Source organism: Ruditapes philippinarum, unplaced genomic scaffold (assembly GCF_026571515.1).
Source record: "Ruditapes philippinarum isolate M1 unplaced genomic scaffold, ASM2657151v2 ctg7914_1_1_1_1, whole genome shotgun sequence".
NCBI lineage: Eukaryota > Metazoa > Mollusca > Bivalvia > Venerida > Veneridae > Ruditapes > Ruditapes philippinarum.
This window is the reverse complement of record NW_026857104.1, coordinates 58014-77515: the sequence shown is the minus strand read 5'-3', so window position 1 is coordinate 77515 and position 19502 is coordinate 58014. Positions and strand designations below refer to the sequence as shown.

Genomic DNA, 19502 nt, shown 5'->3' with positions numbered 1-19502 from the left:
AAATTAGTAATGTTTTTAATGATTTTTATATAAATGTTGCAAAAAATATTGGTGATAGCAATGTACCTTGTAATGATAGTCATGTAAGTGTAAGTAAAATCAAGGAAACATCTAATATATCTGATGAACTAGTTTTTAAACCTGTTTCTGAAAATTTTGTCAAAAAACAAATAGGAAATATGAGTATCAAAAAGGCTACAGGCTATGATAGTATTTCAGTTAAAATGTTAAAAATTGCCTCTCCTGTTATTACCCAACCACTAACAGATATGATAAATAGATGCATACAAGTATCGTTATTTCCAGATAATATGAAAAAAGCTCAAGTTGTACCCATTCATAAGAAAAATAGTATTTTAGACAAGAGCAATTACAGACCAGTCAGTCTTTTACCTGTAATGTCTAAGGTTTTTGAGAGAGCCATTTATGAACAATTGATGTCACATTTTGATAACATTTTTAATCCCTTTCTTAGTGCTTTTAGACCTGGTTATGGTTGCAATACAGCTCTTTTAAAAATTGTTGAAGACTGGAAGTATTTCTTGGATAAAAACCAGTATCTGGCAGCTATCCTAATGGATCTCTCAAAAGCCTTCGACTGCTTGCCTCATGATTTATTATTACTTAAAATGAAATTTTATGGTATGTCTGAACAATCACTCAATCTTATTAAAAGTTATCTGTCTAATAGGCAACAATGTGTTAAGATAGGAAATATATGTAGTGATTATCAAAACATAATTAAAGGCGTCCCACAAGGCTCAATACTTGGACCGATTTTGTTTAATAATTTTTATAAACGACATTTTCTTTTTCATAAATAAAAGTCAACTGTATAATTATGCGGATGATAACACTCTTTCTTACTCAAGCACTTGTAAAACAGACTTGGTTAGCACTTTAGAAAAAGATAGTTTAACTTTGATAGACTGGTTCTCAAAAAATCAAATGAAGGCTAACCCTGAGAAGTTCCAGGCAATAGCTCTTGGGAAGAAAACCCACCAGCAGAAAATTAATTTTAAATTCAAAAATATAGAAATATCATGTGATGATGAAGTAAAGCTGCTTGGTGTAAACTTAGATTTTATGTTAAATTTTAATTCACATGTGTCAAATATATGTAGGAAAGCCTCTAAACAACTGAATGTACTAAAGAGAATTGGTAAACATCTTAATAGGTTAAGCAGACTCACAATATACTACTCTTTTGTCATGTCAAACTTTAATTATTGTCCTCTTACTTGGCATTTTACCAATGAATCAAACACTAGGAAAATAGAAAAAATTCAGGAAAGAGCTTTGAGATTTATTTATGATGATTTTAACAGTAACTATGATCAACTACTTGAAAAGTCTGGCCTTATTTCTTTGAAAGTTAGGAGATTAAAGGCAATTGCTTTAGAAACATATAAAATTCTAAATGATATGTCTCCTGTTTATTTAAATGATTTTACTACATCTTAAACAATTCGAAATATAATTTTAGACACACCAATATTGTTGAGGTACCTTACCAAGAACTGACAGATATGGTAAGAAATCTTTCCGGTATGCCGCTGCCAAACTTTGGAATCAACTTCCAGATAATTTTAGACAAACTTCATCTTTTAACCATTTTAGATCATTGATAAATACTTGGCAAGGGGAGAACTGCTCCTGTACTCATCAAAAAGAAAAAAAAAAAATGTTGGCAGCGACATGCTGGATGTTTCAATTTTTTAGTTACTTTTGCTTGCATTTGTTTTATCACTGTGCTTGATATGACTGCTTTTGTGTGCTTTTACATAACGTGTGCTTTTATGTAATAGATTTATCTTTCTATTTTTATGTGCTATGTATCATCTTTTATATACAGGTATAACTTGAATGTTTGTGTGTATGTTAATGTCAGGATTGATGTTCATTATGCATATTTTAACCTTGTCTTTCTATTGCTTAGTCCAAACCATGTTTTATTTATTTATATATAATTTGCTCTTTTTATAAGTTGGTTTGTCAATGCAATGCATTTTATTGTGTGTATGTATGCCTGATGTTCCTCTGCTTAAATGTTTATGTGTCTTATATAAGCTGTGATGTGTGATCTTAACTTTTAGTATGTATATTAATGGTTTTTTTATTAGATCTAATATGTATTACCTCTTACTTTTGTATGCTATTGATGAATGCTAGTACAGTGCTGTTTGTATACTCTATTTGTTAATGCAATGCTATTTGTCTTATTTTATCATAACCATTTTTGTCATTTATCATATCTTAAACACGTGTTTTATATTATTGTAGTCGGTGTAAAAAGCTCATCAGAGCTTATGTTTATTGTTGATGTATCCGACTTATAAATAAAATTTACTTGACTTGACTTGACTTGTCATATCTAATTGTTTAGTAACCAGTCAACTGTATAAATACAATGCAAACATCTTTCATTTAAAACACAACAGTCTTTTGTTGCCTTTCACACCTTGACACCTCTGTTCAATTTATACCAAAGTAAATAACAACTTTTTATGGTGCTAACAATATCACTTTTTTCACTTCAAATGGGATTTTATAGAATAGAAGAAATTAATTAGTGTTTATTTTGCTCTTTTACTAGTAAATACGAAGTAATAAAAGATTTTAATAAGGATATTTTAGGGTAAAGAGTTATTTGAGTCTGTTTATCTTAATTTAAATTTACTTAAAAAGTCTTTGGTGCTTTTTTATGATGAATACTATGTTAACATTTAAAGGAACATTGCAGCCAAATTTATCTTTAAATTTGATAACTTTCTTTTTCACAAAAATAAAATATAGTTAATGTAATTTACAGCTTTTATTTTATGAAGAAAAATTGATGTTATTTTTAAATTTTTATCAAAACAAAAAGTACTGGGTAATGCAGTAGCAGTACCACTTTTTAAGACAGTAATGCAGTACCAGTAGTAGCAAAATTTTGTAAGAGTTAATTCAGTATTCAGTACCAGTACTTGCAAAATCGCTGCAGTACGTACTGCAGTACCAGTACCAGTAATGCAGCTCTGCATCCAACTGGCGATCTATCTGACTTAGACCACAGATAGTTTTCTTTGTTTAAGGTGAAGATTAAATATGCGAAAACAACTTTTTTCTTCGACAATTTCATAGGAATATCCAAATATATCTTATTCAATCTATTTGGCCTTATTGTAGGCAAACAATTGCACGAGAAAATGGCATAGTTCATGTTCTTTCATAAGTTACTGAATACGCAATCTTATGAATAATATATTTCACATTCCTAAATAAATTTCTATCAGAAGAAAATTGGGAAGAATTTAACATTTCTGAATGTGATAACATTACAATTTCAACTTGAGCGTAAATCAACTCAGGATTTTGTGATTCCTGTTGATTCCTCATTTAAACAATTTAATGACGTAACACCATACACAGCGCTTGAATTATAAGCGCTTACCGACAGGAATCATGGGCGATGGCTGTATGTCAAAAAATTCAGTTTCTATTTCAATATTTGCAAAGTAACATACATAATTTTGACAATATTTTCAACTGTAAATCTTTTATTTTAGGGTCTGAAGATAAGGACTTCAAATATGATATATTGTTTTTAGAATTGAAAAAATACATAATTATTATATTTGTCTAAGAGAAAAAAAATGTTACCCGCATGTAATGGCTTAAAAAATAGCCTTAAATTAGCCTTGACTATTTACAAAAATACCATTTTGACTGACACTGAAATTAAAAGATGGCAAATTGTAAGATTGTTAATCGAATAAATTACACTGACAGTCTATATTTATGTTAGGTTCTCTTTTGTTTTTCGTTTTTTAAATAACTTACATACATGTGTAAAATAGACTATTTGTATGCTTTAATTATAATGTTAATATGATAAAATTTAAGGTATATTATGATATTTTGTTTGTAAATATTACAATGTGATATACAATGTACATGTATAAATAATGTAAGGTATGTGGGGGATGACCCTGAGCCTGTCATACCTATTACGGGGTGAATAAACCGGGTTACCCAGTTGGGGCCTCAAAAAAAAAAAAAAAAAAGTTTAGTTGAGTTTCAGCCAGTTGTTGCCATGAGAAAAAGTGTGGAAATGACTATTGCTCAATATGCATACTACATAACTAATCAAGGGCCATAATTCGTCTTATGAGTCTGACCAGAACAAGGCGATGGTATGTGCTTCTCCTCTTAGTATTGATGGTTCCTATTAAGTTTCGTTGAATTCCAGCCAGTACTTGAAAAGAAATGGCACAGAAATGATTATTGCTCTATATGCCTACTGCATAACAAATCAAGGGCCATTACTGTAAGTTAAAGGGTCTGACCGAAACAAGAGGACAATATGTGCATCTCCTTTAAGTATTGATTGTTTCCATAATGTTTTATTGATCTGCAGAGAAATAGCACGGAAACGATTATTGCTCTATATGCATACTGCATAACTAATCAAAGACCATAAGTCTGAAATAAGGGGTCTGACCGGAACAAGGCAACATGTCAACATACATGTGTAATATGTGCTCGGTATCAATCTAATACACGCCACGGGGCATGACCTTGCATAATCATTGTCACATAAATCGTATAGTGGTAGCTATTTATTGTCGCAAATCAAAGCGTTACTCAGAAAATTTCTTTGTTTGTATTGAGAACAACCTGTTTTTAATTTCCTTTTGTATGAATGAAACGTAATTGATATCTTTTCCTAAAGTTTACCAGTTTTAAAGACCAATGCACCTATGAAGCTTGAGGGCCAGGGCCCATGGGTTGTCAAGTTATTGATTGGAATCCATTTTAAACTACAAGGTCAATGTGACCTTGACCATTGACCCCAAAATCAATAGGGATCATTTACTGGCCAGGACCATTATCCACCTACGAAGTTTGAGGGCCAACAGCCGATGGGTTGTCATATTATTAATTGGAAACCTATTTACCTACAAGGTCAATGTGACCTTAACCTTTGATTCATTGACCCCAAAATAAAAAGGGATCATCTGCTTGCCAAGACCAAGGTACCTACAAAGTTTGAGGGCCAACAGCCCATGGGTTGTCAAAATATTGATTGGAAACTGTTTTTACCTGTAAGGTCAATGTGAACTCGACCTTGACCCTTGACACCAAAATAAATAGGGGTCATCTACTTGCCAAGACCAATCTCCATACCAAGTTTGAAGTTCCTAGGCCTAAGAGTTCTTAGTTATTGATCAGAAATCTGTCCTTGACCTTTGACCAATTGACCCCAAAATCCATAGGGGTCATCTACTGGTCATGAACAATCCTCATACCAAGTTTGAAGTTCCTAGGCCTAAGAGGTCTTTAGTTATTGATCAGAAACCATTTGGTCTATAGAATGATGGACCGAGAAACAGACAAATGCAAAGCAATATACCTCCACTTCTTTGAAGAGGGGCATAATAATAATAATTATTACCCAACATGTCAGTTTTGTTACAAGTGTTCTTTTGTCCAAGTATAAATCAAATCAAAGTAACAGACAAATGTAGCAAAATTCATTAATTTGACCTTAAGTGTAAAGGTGAAATAAGAGTGATTAATCTTTGTTTTATCTTATCCATAGAATTGTTGTGTCCTCCATTCATAACTTACTTAGTCATGGCCAATATATGCAACTTTTGACCTTGAAGGTCAATGTCATTTATGGTTGAAGGTCAAGGTTAGTGTGGTCTACTGAAAGGTCTTGTCCCAAGGGTTGTTGTGGCCAAGTATGAAGACAATACACCAAGAAATAAAAAAGTTATGATCCAGGTACAAGTTTGCGGACGGCAACGGCAACGCCGCTGAGACTATAACAATACCTCTACTTTTTTTTTCAAAAAAAAGTCGAGCTAAAAAACTATCAGTAATTATAGGTTAATGATATAGTTGAAGATATATTTATTGACTTGGTCTGTCAGATATTTACAAACAAGAGGGCAATGATGGCCCTGAAGTCGCTCACCTGTATATAGGCCCCCGGGGCCAGTTTAAACCCCCAGGCTTTTATTTGAACAAACTTGGTAGACACCCATTAGAAGATGTTTCATGCTAAACATCTAAGGTCTAGCTCGTTGGGTTTTTTAAAAGAAGATTTTTTTCAAGTTTTTTCTTTACACACATAGTTAAAAACAATGACTCACCTGGGGCAGGGCCAGTTTTGACCCCAGGGCTTTTATTTGAACAATCTTTGTAGACACTTACTAGAAATTTTTTCTTGCTTTATATCTAAACTCTAGCTATTCGGGTTTTTCAAAGAAGATTTTTAAGTTTTTGCTATACACATGGCGGGCCAATTTTGACCCCAGGGCTTTTATTTGAACAAACTTTGTAGACACTCACTAGAAGATGTTTCATGCTTAGTATCTAAACTCTAGCTATTTGGGTTTTTTCAAAAAAGATTTTTTAAGTTTTTGCTATACACATAAAAGGAAAATCAATAACCCCTGGGGCGGGGCCAATTTTGACCCCAGACCTCTTATTTGAACAAACTTGGTAGACATCCATTAGAAGATATTTCGTGCTAAATATCTTAGCTCTAGCTCTTTGGGTTCTTTAAAAGAAGATTTTTAAGTTTTTACTATATGCATATAGGGAAAATCAATGACCCCCCTGTGGCGGGGCCAATTTTGACCCCAGGGCTTTTATTTGAGCAAACTTGGTAGACACCCATTAGAAGATGTTTCATGCCAAATATCTTAGCTCTAGCTCTTTAGGTTCTAAAAAAGAAGATTTTTAAGTTTTTACTATATGCATATAGGGAAAATCAATGACCGCCTTGGGCGGGGCCAATTTTGACCCCAGGGCTTTTATTTGAACAAACTTGGTAGTCACTCACTAGAAGATGTTTCATGCCAAATATCTAAGCTCTAGCTCTTTGGGCTTTTTAGAAGAAGATATTTAAAGTTTTTTCTTTTGGTTGCCATGGCAACCAGAGTTCTGCATGGAATTAAATTCTTTGAACAAGTTTCAAAGGTGACCACCAAGGGAACATTCCTGTGAAGTTTGGATGAAATTGGCTTAATTAGTGGTTTATGAGGAGATGTCATTTATAGTAAAAGTTTACGGACGCTGGACGACTGATGGACGACGCCGGCTGGACGCCGGACGAAAAGCAATCACAAAAGCTCACCCTGTCACTTTGTGACAGGTGAGCTAAAAATATATATGACTTACTACAAAAACAATTAAAATTTGTTTTTGCAACGGTGAAAATTAGAATGAGCGTGCTTCAAACTGTATATATCAAAAAAAAACAAGATTGCATTTGAGAAAAATGCTATGCCACCGCATGGTTCAAATTTACATCAAAGGACAAGAAAGTAGGTCACATCATCAAAATCTAGGTCAAAGTTCAATTTTACAACTAAAACTGTGCACATGGTCAAAATGTCATTGCTGTACATCAAAGGACAAGAAAGTAGGTCACTGTCCCCTTGGGCAAGGCATAATTTTGACCCAAGGGTTTAATAACAATCTTGATACAGGTCCACCAAACAACATTTCAAGTCAAATATCTAAGCTATAGCTTTCTCCCATTCAGAAAACATTTGTTTTATTTTCTGTTTTTACTACGTGTACATAATGAGAATCACTGCCCCCGGGCAGGGCCAATTTTTGACATTTGAAAAAAACTTTGGTAGAGGACCTATAGATGATATTATATATCAAACATCAAAGCTCTATGCCTTGGACTTCAGACAAATTTTTTTTTTTCACTATATGTACATAATGAAAATCAATGACCCCCAGGGCGGAACCAATTTTGACCCCAGGGCTAAAATTTGAACAATCTTGCTAGAGGTTCACTACATAATGTTTCATGCAAAATATCTTAACTTTATCCTTTGTCAATTTAGAGAAGATGATTTTTTAAGTTTTAACTATATACATATAAGATGAACCTATGGCTCCCAGGGGCGGGGCTTATTTTGACACAAGAGGCAAAATTTGAACATCTTTGGTAGAGTACCTTTCATATGATGATATTATTTAACAAATATTAAAGCTAGATCTAAGCCTTGTACCTTCAGACAATAAGATTTTTTTTATTTTTCACTATATGTATATATTGAAATCAATGACCCCCAGGGCGGGGGTAATTTTGACCCAGGGCTATAATTTGAACAATCTTGCTAGAGGTTTACAACACAATGTTTCATGCAGAATATCTAACCTCTAGCATTTGTCAATTGCTAGAAGAATTTTTTTTAAGTTTTTACTATATACATATAAGGAAAACCAATGACCCCTGGGACGGGGTTGATTTTGACCCCAGGGCTATGATTTGAACAATCTGGGTAGAGGTCTACCAGACAATGCCTTATGCAAAATATCTAAGCTCTAGGCCTTTTGGGTCTTTACAAGAAGGTGTTTTTAGTTTTTACTATATGTACATATAGCGAAAATCAAATGACCCCGGGGCGGGCCCGATTTTGACCCAAGGGCTATAATTTGAACAATCTTGGTAAGGGTCTACCAGATGATGCCTTATGCAAAATATCTAAGCTCTAGGCCTTTTGGGTTTTTACAAGACGGTATTTTAAGTTTTTACTATATGTACATAGTGAAAATCAATGACCCCCGGGGCGGGGCCAATTTTGACCCCAGGGCTAAAATTTGAACAATCTTGTTAGAGGTCTACCAGACAATGCCTTATGCAAAATATCTAAGCTCTAGGCCTTTTGGGTCTTTACAAGAAGATTTTTTAAATTTATTCTTATAATTCCTTTTGGTTGCCATGGCAACCAGATTTCTGCATGGAATGAAATTCTTTGAACAACTTTGGAAGCCCTTCACCCAAGGAACAATCCTGCCAAGTTTGGTTGAAATTGGACAAGTGGTTTTTCACAAGAAGATTTTTTAAGTTCACTATATAATCTATATAACACACACACACACAAACAAACAAACACACACACACACACACACACAGGTGAATCGCTATATGCCACCGCATCGCAGATGCTGCGGTGGCATAAAAATATAATAATAAAGGATTTATTTTTGATACACATTTAATCACTTTCATACAAATTTTGACTTAAACAATGAAAATGACTTTAGTAAGTTATCATCATACATCTCCCATATGCTGGTTTAACGTCATACATGTATGTGTTTAATCAGTGACATGTAATAGGATAAACACCGGTGCGTGCTGTAAAATAATCAATACATAAATACATTTATTATATACTTATAAATGAAATATTGAGAAATATTGATGAAATAAAATGCGTATTTTCATTTTCCGTATTTTCACTGTAAAAATTTATTTTTCACTGCAGTGAAACATATTTTCCGTATTTTCACTGGTGTCTTGCCGGACTACTTTCTTTTAAATTCTGCCAGTACACATACTTTAAGGGAAAGTCTTTCAAATTTTAATGTCAAAAAAGATAAAAATGTATATAATAAACAGAAAATTCAAGTTTTTTCTATAAATACATGATTTATTTTCATCTTGTGTCATGAAAATTACCATATTTCACTCGTGGCTACCGCCACTCATGAAATATTTATTTTCATACCACTCGATGAAAATAAATCATGTATTTATAGAAAAAACTTGAATATCCTCTATTTATTATATACTTTTAAATGAAATATTGAGAAATATTGATGAAATAAAATGCGTATTTTCATTTTCCGTATTTTCACTGTAAAAATTTATTTTTCACTGCAGTGAAACATATTTTCCGTATTTTCACTGGTGTCTTGCCGGACTACTTTCTTTTAAATTCTGCCAGTACTCAAAATTTTAGGGAAAGGAAATTTTAATGTCCAGAAAGGGAAAAATGTATATAATAAACAGAAAATTCAAGTTTTTTTCTATAAATACATGATTTATTTTCATCTTGTGGCATGAAAATTACCATATTTCACTCGTGGCTACCGCCACTCATGAAATATTTATTTTCATACCACTCGATGAAAATAAATCATGTATTTATAGAAAAAACTTGAATATCCTCTATGTATGTGTTTATTCAGTGACACATAATAGGATTAACATCGGCAGCACCTGCCGATGCTAATTAAATTATCAGTCTTTAGAATAATACATGTATTATCAATAAAAACATGACTTTAGTATAGGTTAAAGTTTATTAGTACATATTTACAAAATTAAATTGGTCAGACACGGCGCAGCCGCGCGACCAATTTAATTTTGTAAATACATACTAATAAATTTTAACTGGCTTAGTGTTTTAAAACTACCGCGGCATTATAGTTATAAATATCTTGGCAAAAATATATTCCCAAATCCTACTAAATAGGCTCATGTCAAGTGGTCAGATCTGCAAGAACCAATATGGTTGTCAGAAAGGAAAATCTATTGTAGACTGCATATTTATCTTACATTCTGTAATATCAAAAGTACTTAACTCTGGTGATAAACTGTATTGCATTTTTATAGATTATTAGAAATGCTTCGATAAGATAGACAGGACATATTTATGGCATAAATTGTTTGAAGAACTAGAAATGTGTCCATAGGACACGGATGCCCCCACACGCCAATGTTGTGTCAATCTTATGACTCTAGGTCAAATATTTTTTGGACTACATGTGCCACAAGTTGAAAACTAAAAATCAACAAAGGGCCATAATTCTGTTAAATTTGGTCGCAGCAAAAATTCCTTCCTTTACTACCAACTACACATTAAGGTTGTTAATCACTGGAAGTTTAAGCAAAATCTGCCATCCGGTTTAAGAGGAGTTGCATTCACAAAATTTCTACATAGTATATAATGAAAAAATCAACAAAGGGCCATAATTCTGTTAAATTTGGTTGCAGCGAAAATTCCTTCCTTTACTAACATCTACACATTAAGGTTGTTCATCCATGTAAGTTTAAGCAAAATCTGCCATCCGGTTTAAGAGGAGTTGCATTCACAAGATTTCGGGACGTACCAACTTTTGATGTTTATGAGGCAAATCAGATCATAAACACCACCTGGACCAACGTCCATAAGCAAAATAAGCTCATAAAAACAAAACAAGAGGGCCATGATGGCCCTGAGGGCCATGATGGCCCTCACCTGTATATAGCCCCCCCCCCCCCCACACACCACACACCCATAAGAAGATGTTTCATGCTAAACATCTAAGCTCTAGCTCATTGGGCTTTTTAAAAGAAGATTTTTTTAAGTTTTTACTATACACATATAGTTAAAAACAATGACACCCCTGGGGCGGGGCCAGTTTTGACCCCAGGGCTTTTATTTAAACAGACTTTGTAGACACTTACTAGAAGATGTTTCATAATTAAGATCTAAACTCTAGCTATTTGGGTTTTTTTAAAAGAAGATTTTAAGTTTTTGCTATACACATATAAGGAAAATCAATGACCCAGGGGCAGGGCCAATTTTGACCCCAGGGCTTTTATTTGATCAAACTTTGTAGACACTCACTAGAAGATGTTTCATGCTATATATCTAAACTCTAGCTATTTGGGTTTTTTCAAAGAAGATTTTTTAAGTTTTTGCTATACACATATTAGGAAAATCAATGACCCCGGGGCAGGGCCAATTTTGGCCCCAGGACTTTTATTTGAACAAACTTGGTAGACACCTATTAGAACATGTTTCATGCTAAATATCTTAGCTCTAGCTCTTTGAGTTCTTTAAAAGAAGATTTTTAATTACTATATGCATACAGGGAAAATCAATGACCCCCTGGGGCGGGGCCAATTTTGACCCCAGGGCTTTTATTTGAACAAACTTGGTAGACACCCATAAGAAGATGTTTCATGCTAAACATCTAAGCTCTAGCTCATTGGGCTTTTTAAAAGAAGATTTTTTTTCAGTTTTTACTATACACATATACAAAATGTAGTTAAAAACAATGACACCCCTGGGGCCGGGCCAGTTTTGACCCCAGGGCTTTTATTTGAACAAACTTTGTAGACACTTACTAGAAGATGTTTCATGCTTAATATCTAAACTCTAGCTATTTGGGTTTTTTCAAAGAAGATTTTAAGTTTTTGCTATACACATATAAAGAAAAGCAATGACCCCCGGGGCGGGGCCAATTTTGACCCCAGGTCTTTTATTTGAACAAACTTTGTAGCCACTCACTAAAAGATGTTTCATGCTTAATATCTTAACTCTAGCTATTTGGGTTTTTTCAAAGAAGATATTTTAAGTTTTTGCTATACACATATAAGGAAAATCAATGACCCCCGGGGCGGTGCCAATTTTGACCCCAGGGCTTTTATTTGAACAAACTTGGTAGACACCTATTAGAACATGTTTGATGCTAAATATCTTAGCCATAGCTCTTTGAGTTCTTTAAAAGAAGATTTTTTAAGTTTTTACTATATGCATATAGGGAAAATCAATGACCCCCGGGGCGGGGCCAATTTTGACCCCAGGGCTTTTATTTGAACAAACTTGGTAGACACTTATTAGAACATGTTTCATGCTAAATATCTTAGCTCTAACTCTTTTGGTTCTTTAAAAGAAGATTTTTTAAGTTTTTACTATATGCATATAGGGACAATCAATGACCCCCTGGGGCGGGGCCAATTTTGACCCCAGGGCTTTTATTTGAACAAACTTGGTAGACACCTATTAGAACATGTTTGATGCTCAATATCTTAGCCATAGCTCTTTGAGTTCTTTAAAAGAAGATTTTTTAAGTTTTTACTATATGCATATAGGGAAAATCAATGACCCCTGGGGCGGGGCCAATTTTGACCCCAGGGCTTTTATTTGAACAAACTTGGTAGACACCCATTAGAACATGTTTCATGCTAAATATCTTAGCTCTAGCTCTTTGGGTTCTTTAACCCATTACTTCATGAGCATTTTGTGAAAAATGGCTGTTTTCATTGAAAAGTCTCCCGTTACAAGTTCAAATTGCTATAATACTATAACAAGAGCTGTCTGTAGGACAGCACGCTCGACTATTCTAAGTGTTGATAGTAAAAGAGCCTTGATATTGTTAAATTTTTTAAGTTTACAAAAGGGCTATTTTTTTTTATAAATTCTTGTTATAGGCCTTAGAGAGAGTCTAATTAAACAGTATTGGCTTGACTATTCGGAAGGTAATGTCACAAGGGTGTTTTATTGAGTATAATAATACTAATTACCTATGAATACATAAATTTGACAGAAAAGGTACAAAGGCTTGTTATTAAGATGTTTTATCAAGTAAATCACTGCTTTATTATTATGAATGCATAAAATTGTCCCAAAAAAGGCACAAACCCTTCAGTAGTTATTGAGATAACAGCTTACAAATGAATTTCTAAGTTGAAAAAGGGGAGAAAAATCAGCCTAAATGCAAGATAGAATTATGGATCTTTGTCAGTGACCTACAATTATGACCCTAAATGCATATGTGAAGTTTTAAATAAATATCTTTAATAGTAATGGAGATATGTAAAACTTGCATGTAAACATTAACCAAGAGACTAAGTAGAAAAGGGGATATGAATCAGCCTTAATGCAAGATAGAGTTATGGAACTTGGTCAGTGACATACAATAATGACCCTCCAATTATGACCCTAAGTGCATGTGTAAAGTTTCAAGTAAATATCTTTGAAGACCTTTAACCTTTAACCAAAATTTCTAAGTTTCAAAGGGGCAAATAATTCTGCAAATATTGCAGGCAGAGTTATGCAATTTTGCAAACTGATGTACATTGTTACTATAAAAAAGCATTTTAATTTTCAATTGAATATCTCAAGCAATAATTGAGATATTTGACTTTACAAAAAAACTTTCACCAAAATTTCTAAGTTCCAAAGGGGCAAAATTCTGTCAATATTGTAGGCAGAGTTATCAAACTTGTCAATCTGATGTACCTTGTTACTATAAATGAGTATTGTAAGTTTCAATTGAATATCTCAAGGAATAATTGAGATATTTGACTTTACAAAAAACTTTAACCAAAATTTCTAAGTTAAAAAGGGGCATAATTCTGTCAATATTGTAGGCAGAGTTATCCAACTTGCCAATCTGATGTACCTTGTTACTATAAATAAGTATTGTAAGTTTCAATTGAATATCTCAAGCAATAATTGAGATATTTGACTTTTACAAAAAAACTTTAACCAAAATTTCTAAGTTAAAAAGGGGCATAATTCTGTCAATATTGTAGGCAGAGTTATCAAACTTGTCTATCTGATGTACCTTGTTACTATAAATAAGTATTGTAAGTTTCAATTGAATATCTCAAGTAATAATTGAGATATTTGACTTTACAAAAAACTTTAACCAACGCAGACGCCGACGCGGACGCCGACGCCGGGGCGACTACAATAGCTCTCATATTCTTCGAATAGTCGAGCTAAAAACTGCTTCAACACTAATCAAACTTGGCACAAATGTTGACTGGACCATTGCCCTTGCAACAACATGCTCAGGCTTAAATTTTCTGTTACCATGGCAACGAGGGGACATCTCAAAATTGCCAAAAATCACTATTTTGCGTTGATTTTTTCCATCAAAATTGATTTCAAAGTGCTGCAACTTCTCAATGGATTAAGATAGAGTCAAATGCTTCTCAGCGTTGGTTACACGTTACCTTATGATCAATCTGGGGTCATTTACAGCCTCTCACAAGTCCAAAATTTTCTTGGCGATGAGAATCAATGACCCCCTGGGGCGGGGCCAATTTTGACCCCAGGGCTTTTATTTGAACAAACTTGGTAGACACTCACTAGAAGATGTTTCATGCCAAATATCTAAGCTCTAGCTCTTATGGTATTTTAAAAGAAGAAGTTTTTTCTTGCGGTTGCCATGGCAACCAGAGTTCTGCATGGAATTAAATTCTTTGAACAATTTTTAAAGATGACCACCAAAGGAACATTCCTGTGAAGTTTGGATGAAATTGGCTTAGTGGTTTATGAGGAGATGTCATTTAAAGTAAAAGTTTAGGGACGGACGGACAGACGCCGGACGAAAAGCGATCACAAAAGCTCACCCTGTCACTTTGTGACAGGTGAGCTAAAAATCCCTGTGACCTTGACCTTTGACCCAGTGACCTCAAAACCAATAGGGATCATCTACTAATCATGACTAACCTTCATGCCAAATATGAAGACTATGGGTCAAAGGAATCTCAAGTTATTGGGAGGAGAAGCTTTTTTAGTCAAGGTCCTTGTGATCTTGACCTTAGAACCAGTGACTTCAAAATCAATAGGGGTCATCTACTAATCATGACTAACCTCCATGCCAAGTATAAAGACTGTGGGTCAAGGGAATCTCAAGTTATTTGGCGGACAAGCTTTTTTTAATCAAGCTCCCTGTGACCTTGACCTTTAACCCAGTGACCTCAAAATCAATAGGGGTCATCTGCTAATCATGACTGACCTCCATGCCAAATATGAAGACTGTGAGCAAAAGGAACCTCAAGTTATTGGGCGGACAAGGAAAAACCGACGGACGGACGTCCGGGCCAAATGGAATAAAGGGCCATTTCTTTTGTTATTTTCTTTTGTTTAATAGAGGGCCAATGGCCCCTTACTCTATTGTTACGGAATGAACTCTATTGTTCTCTTTTGTTCTGTTTACAGTTAGATGGCCCTCTATCCCTTTTCGGTAGTGCAGACAGACGTCCAGACGGACAAGCTGATTCCAGTATACCCCCCTTACAACTTTGTTGTGGGGGGTATAAAAAGTGTATTTATTGTAAATATTCTAATAATTACATGCATGTATATAGAAATAGTGATAGTGTCTGCGTATTCTATGTATTGTTATTTAAATGTAATGTGTGTACATGTATATTTATTTGTGTTACTGTTTTTGTAAATAATATACATAAATTATTAATAAACGGCTGAAAATGTTCTAACCTCATTACTTTGTGTTTTATTTTAAAAAACGCATGGTCTTTCCAAATATAACAATACATTAATTAAGGGGTCGAAATGTTCGGTATATTTAAGGGTTCTAAGTGTCTTAGGGGTCTAAGTGTCAGGGGTTGAGATGTCTTGGGGGTCGAGGTGTCAAGGGGTCGAGATGTCATAAACTCCTAATAAATTGCTAAATAAGTGTTTTTTACCATTGTTACTTCCCCTTTGAACTTGCTTGGTTTATAAAAGAATGTTTAAGCAATTAAATTCAAATCAGCAAGCATCAATTTTGTTGTGCAGAGGGCAGGGAATATAATGAAATGTAAAAAATCATATGAATGAAAATATTACCATCTATCTCACAGAAAGTCTCCTGTGCATCATCATACTTGGTCCAGTTTTGAAATGCCTTTGCACTCTCCTCACTATAAAAAAACAAGATTGCATTTGTGACAAAATGTTATGCAACCACATAAGACTAAATATTAGGACACTCTGGTACAGTAGAACATAAGTAAATCAAAGTTGAAGGACTTGCATAAAACTTTGACACATTGGGACTCCGACTCATAAATCATTCTCAATTTAATGACAAAATTTACAAGCCATTGATTTTAACAAGCAAGTTATAAAAGGCGTAACCAAAGAATTGGGCGATAACTGAACAAGCTTATAGCAAATATATATACTGTGTGATTATCATATAATGCTGTCAAGTTCTCAAAATGAAAGCTGTTCTTAATGTTTACATTCAAATAACACTAGAACAATGTGAATTGTATCAATTATTAAAGCATACAAAGGCTGTCAGAACACACAGCTGTGTAATTTTCACCTTTCACAAAAGTTGATCGGAAATCATCCTCATGGCGGAAAAGTGTGAAAAATGCCTCATGAAAAATGTGTCAAAATATTCAAAGGAATTCAACTGATCTGTGGTAAATTGTACTTGATTTGTTGAGTACAGACCACAAAAAAAAAATTGACACATAATTCCGACTCATATATAGGTTTTTAAAAGAAATATATGGGTAAAAAATTGGGACTTTTATTTTTCGACTCATAGAAGTTCAACTATAGACTATTTTTTGTTTCTTTACAGATGAGCTTTGCAATTAGGCAGTAGTTTCCATCTAGTAAATATGGGGGTCAAAGTCAGGTGTGTACAAAGGCCATAATGTTATAATTGATTCAAAAGAAAAGTATTCTTACTTGATAAAAAATTTAGACAATTACATAGCTTTATTAAATTTAAAAATACTGTTACAGTTATTTTTCATAAATACAATTAAACTTCATTCGCTTGAACTCAGATGTCTTGAATATCTCCCTTCGCTCGAACTCATTGCCCAGTGTCGGCATCACTGTGTCATATGATATATATTGTTCTACTTCGGATCGCTCGAACACAATCATCTCTCGGACTACTCAGATTCCGACAGAATAGCCATGCTTGTCCGTCACAGGATGTATTTATAGTGAATTAACCTACTTTACGGTTAAATCTACTATAACAGACAACATAAGGTAGCTGGAGTGGATGGTTCATCTAACTAAGTCATGACAGTCAGCCGGCACAACAGATGTAGTTAATATACCAATCTTCTGTGATCGTATAGGAGTATAAACAGTCAATTTGAGTTAATTGCGAACCTTTAAAATAACAAGGTTTTTATTAAGCCGATCATTTAAGTATGAGAATGATGTAATTGTTTTTTTTGTGCCGTTTATGGGTAAGGAATAAAAGAAATAACAAATACCATAATATATGGCTAAATTAAATAAACTGCAGATACAAATATTTCATTCATTCCTGCTATAAAAATCATATATAATATCTTTATATAAAAACATATGAAGTGCAAAAGTCAATAAAGAATGACATTTACCTGGACGGTTTTAATAACAACTGCTGCTGTAAAATGTTGTTTTTTTTTATAAAATATTTTATTAATTCATTGTTTGTTTGAAATAAAATTTATCCCATAATAAACATTATAAATTATTAGGCCTATGTTCAATGTAATGATAGTTCAACCTCGTTTGGCTCGAACTTATACCAATCTCTCAAACAAATTTGCACAAGCCCTCTGACTTCAAGCAAACGAAGTTTCGACTCTGTATCTTCTTTTCTATATTTTTCAATAATTAAAGCAAATGTATAATAATAGTTAAATTAAGCTACTCATAGCACTACCTAAAAAGGAATTATCATTTCTCTGAATCATACTTAGTCATTTAATCAATGTCACACTGCCGACAATAATTTGAAAAGACAACATTTTCTTTCCATAGCAGGTCATTAAGGACCTCCCTGCCGTATCTCTCTTTTTAGACAACGAGTGATCTCAAGTCACAATCAGCTCATTTCCTCCATGTATACATTATAAAGCAACTTTTTAATAATTCCTGTCTTCCACACTTATAAAATCGTAGTAAAAAATGTACAGACAACGCTTTAAAACATTTTGTGACAAACATTTAAAAAAAGTACCACTGGAATGTTCTCAGCAGCTTAACTGTAAATTTTGTAGCGTGGATGCTCCTCGTCGCTTTTCATTTTCGTGTTAAACTGAAAAATTGCAATAGTAACTGTAAAAAAATCGCTGTCGCTTGACCAATATTAAAGTTAAAGATTGATGAAAAAGATAATCCATTTCCATGTTTTCCAACAAGTTTTTGCCTAAAAAGTCAATACAGTATTGAATAATTGATTCAGGCAATAACATAAGAAGTTCAAGAAATAGAAACCCTTATTTTCCATGATTTTTCTTTAAATGCTGCCGTCTCCGAAATGCAACTATGGTACCGTAACGATTTTAAAACTGGGAATGTACAATCTTGAGATATATAGGTTTATATTCTTTTTAAAATTTGTACTCAAAACAATATCAAGAAGACTATATTTGAAATAAAATTGATAAATAAGACTCCTGCGATGATACATTTTAACACAAACCCGCTTTATTGTAAATAATTCAAATGTCGTGTTTAAAATGCTATGCCTCCAAGTAACCGGGCGTTTTATACTTTTTAATATACATGAAATCTACCAATCAAATAAAAATTTTGAAATATTGTTTTGTATTTCTTTAAATGAAAAGACAACCAAAATGAGATGTCGGTTTGCACAAAAATGTGATAACTGTGATCCGTAGAAGTCTCTAATTTCACTATGTTTCCATAACAACTAATTTTTCCGTAACAAAACGATCACCCGAATTTCAGTACAGTATACGGTTTCAATTGACGGTGTGACTTTTTTGCTATCACCGCTCCAAATGATACGTCACTAGGAGTGTATGCATGCAACATTTTAATTGACTTTTAATGATACAATTGGGCAACTGGAGGTAATTGGCAATCACTTCTACTTTATTTTTGGCAACCACTGTTTTTGATTTGGATAACGATATTTTCACTATTATGTTACTTACAAGAAGAACTATAACTTTTACTGATGAAAAATTGAGTTGCAAGCATTAATTTTCAGCAAACCAAGATAGTCAAACAATGTAGGTCGGCAAGTTGATGCTATATTTTTTTTTTTTATCTGTTTAAAACATTTGTTACGCGGAACAATATTAATTATTTTGAGAACTCATAATCTGATGTTTCATATATGTACTTTATCCTATAAGTTAAGTTAAGTATATTTGAAATAGAAATGATTTGTTGTTTCAA

The 19502-nt window shown here is 33.4% G+C and overlaps 1 long non-coding RNA gene across 1 annotated transcript in view; it reads right to left on the bottom strand.

Annotated features, from left to right (window-relative positions):
- The window catches only part of LOC132748784 (uncharacterized), a 39476-nt gene extending 23036 nt beyond the window's left edge, over positions 1-16440 (bottom strand). The window contains exon 1 of the long non-coding RNA XR_009628319.1: positions 16170-16440. This is a non-coding gene — a long non-coding RNA (uncharacterized LOC132748784). The remainder of the gene's footprint in view (positions 1-16169) is intronic.
- Positions 16441-19502: the final 3062 nt, after the last annotated feature.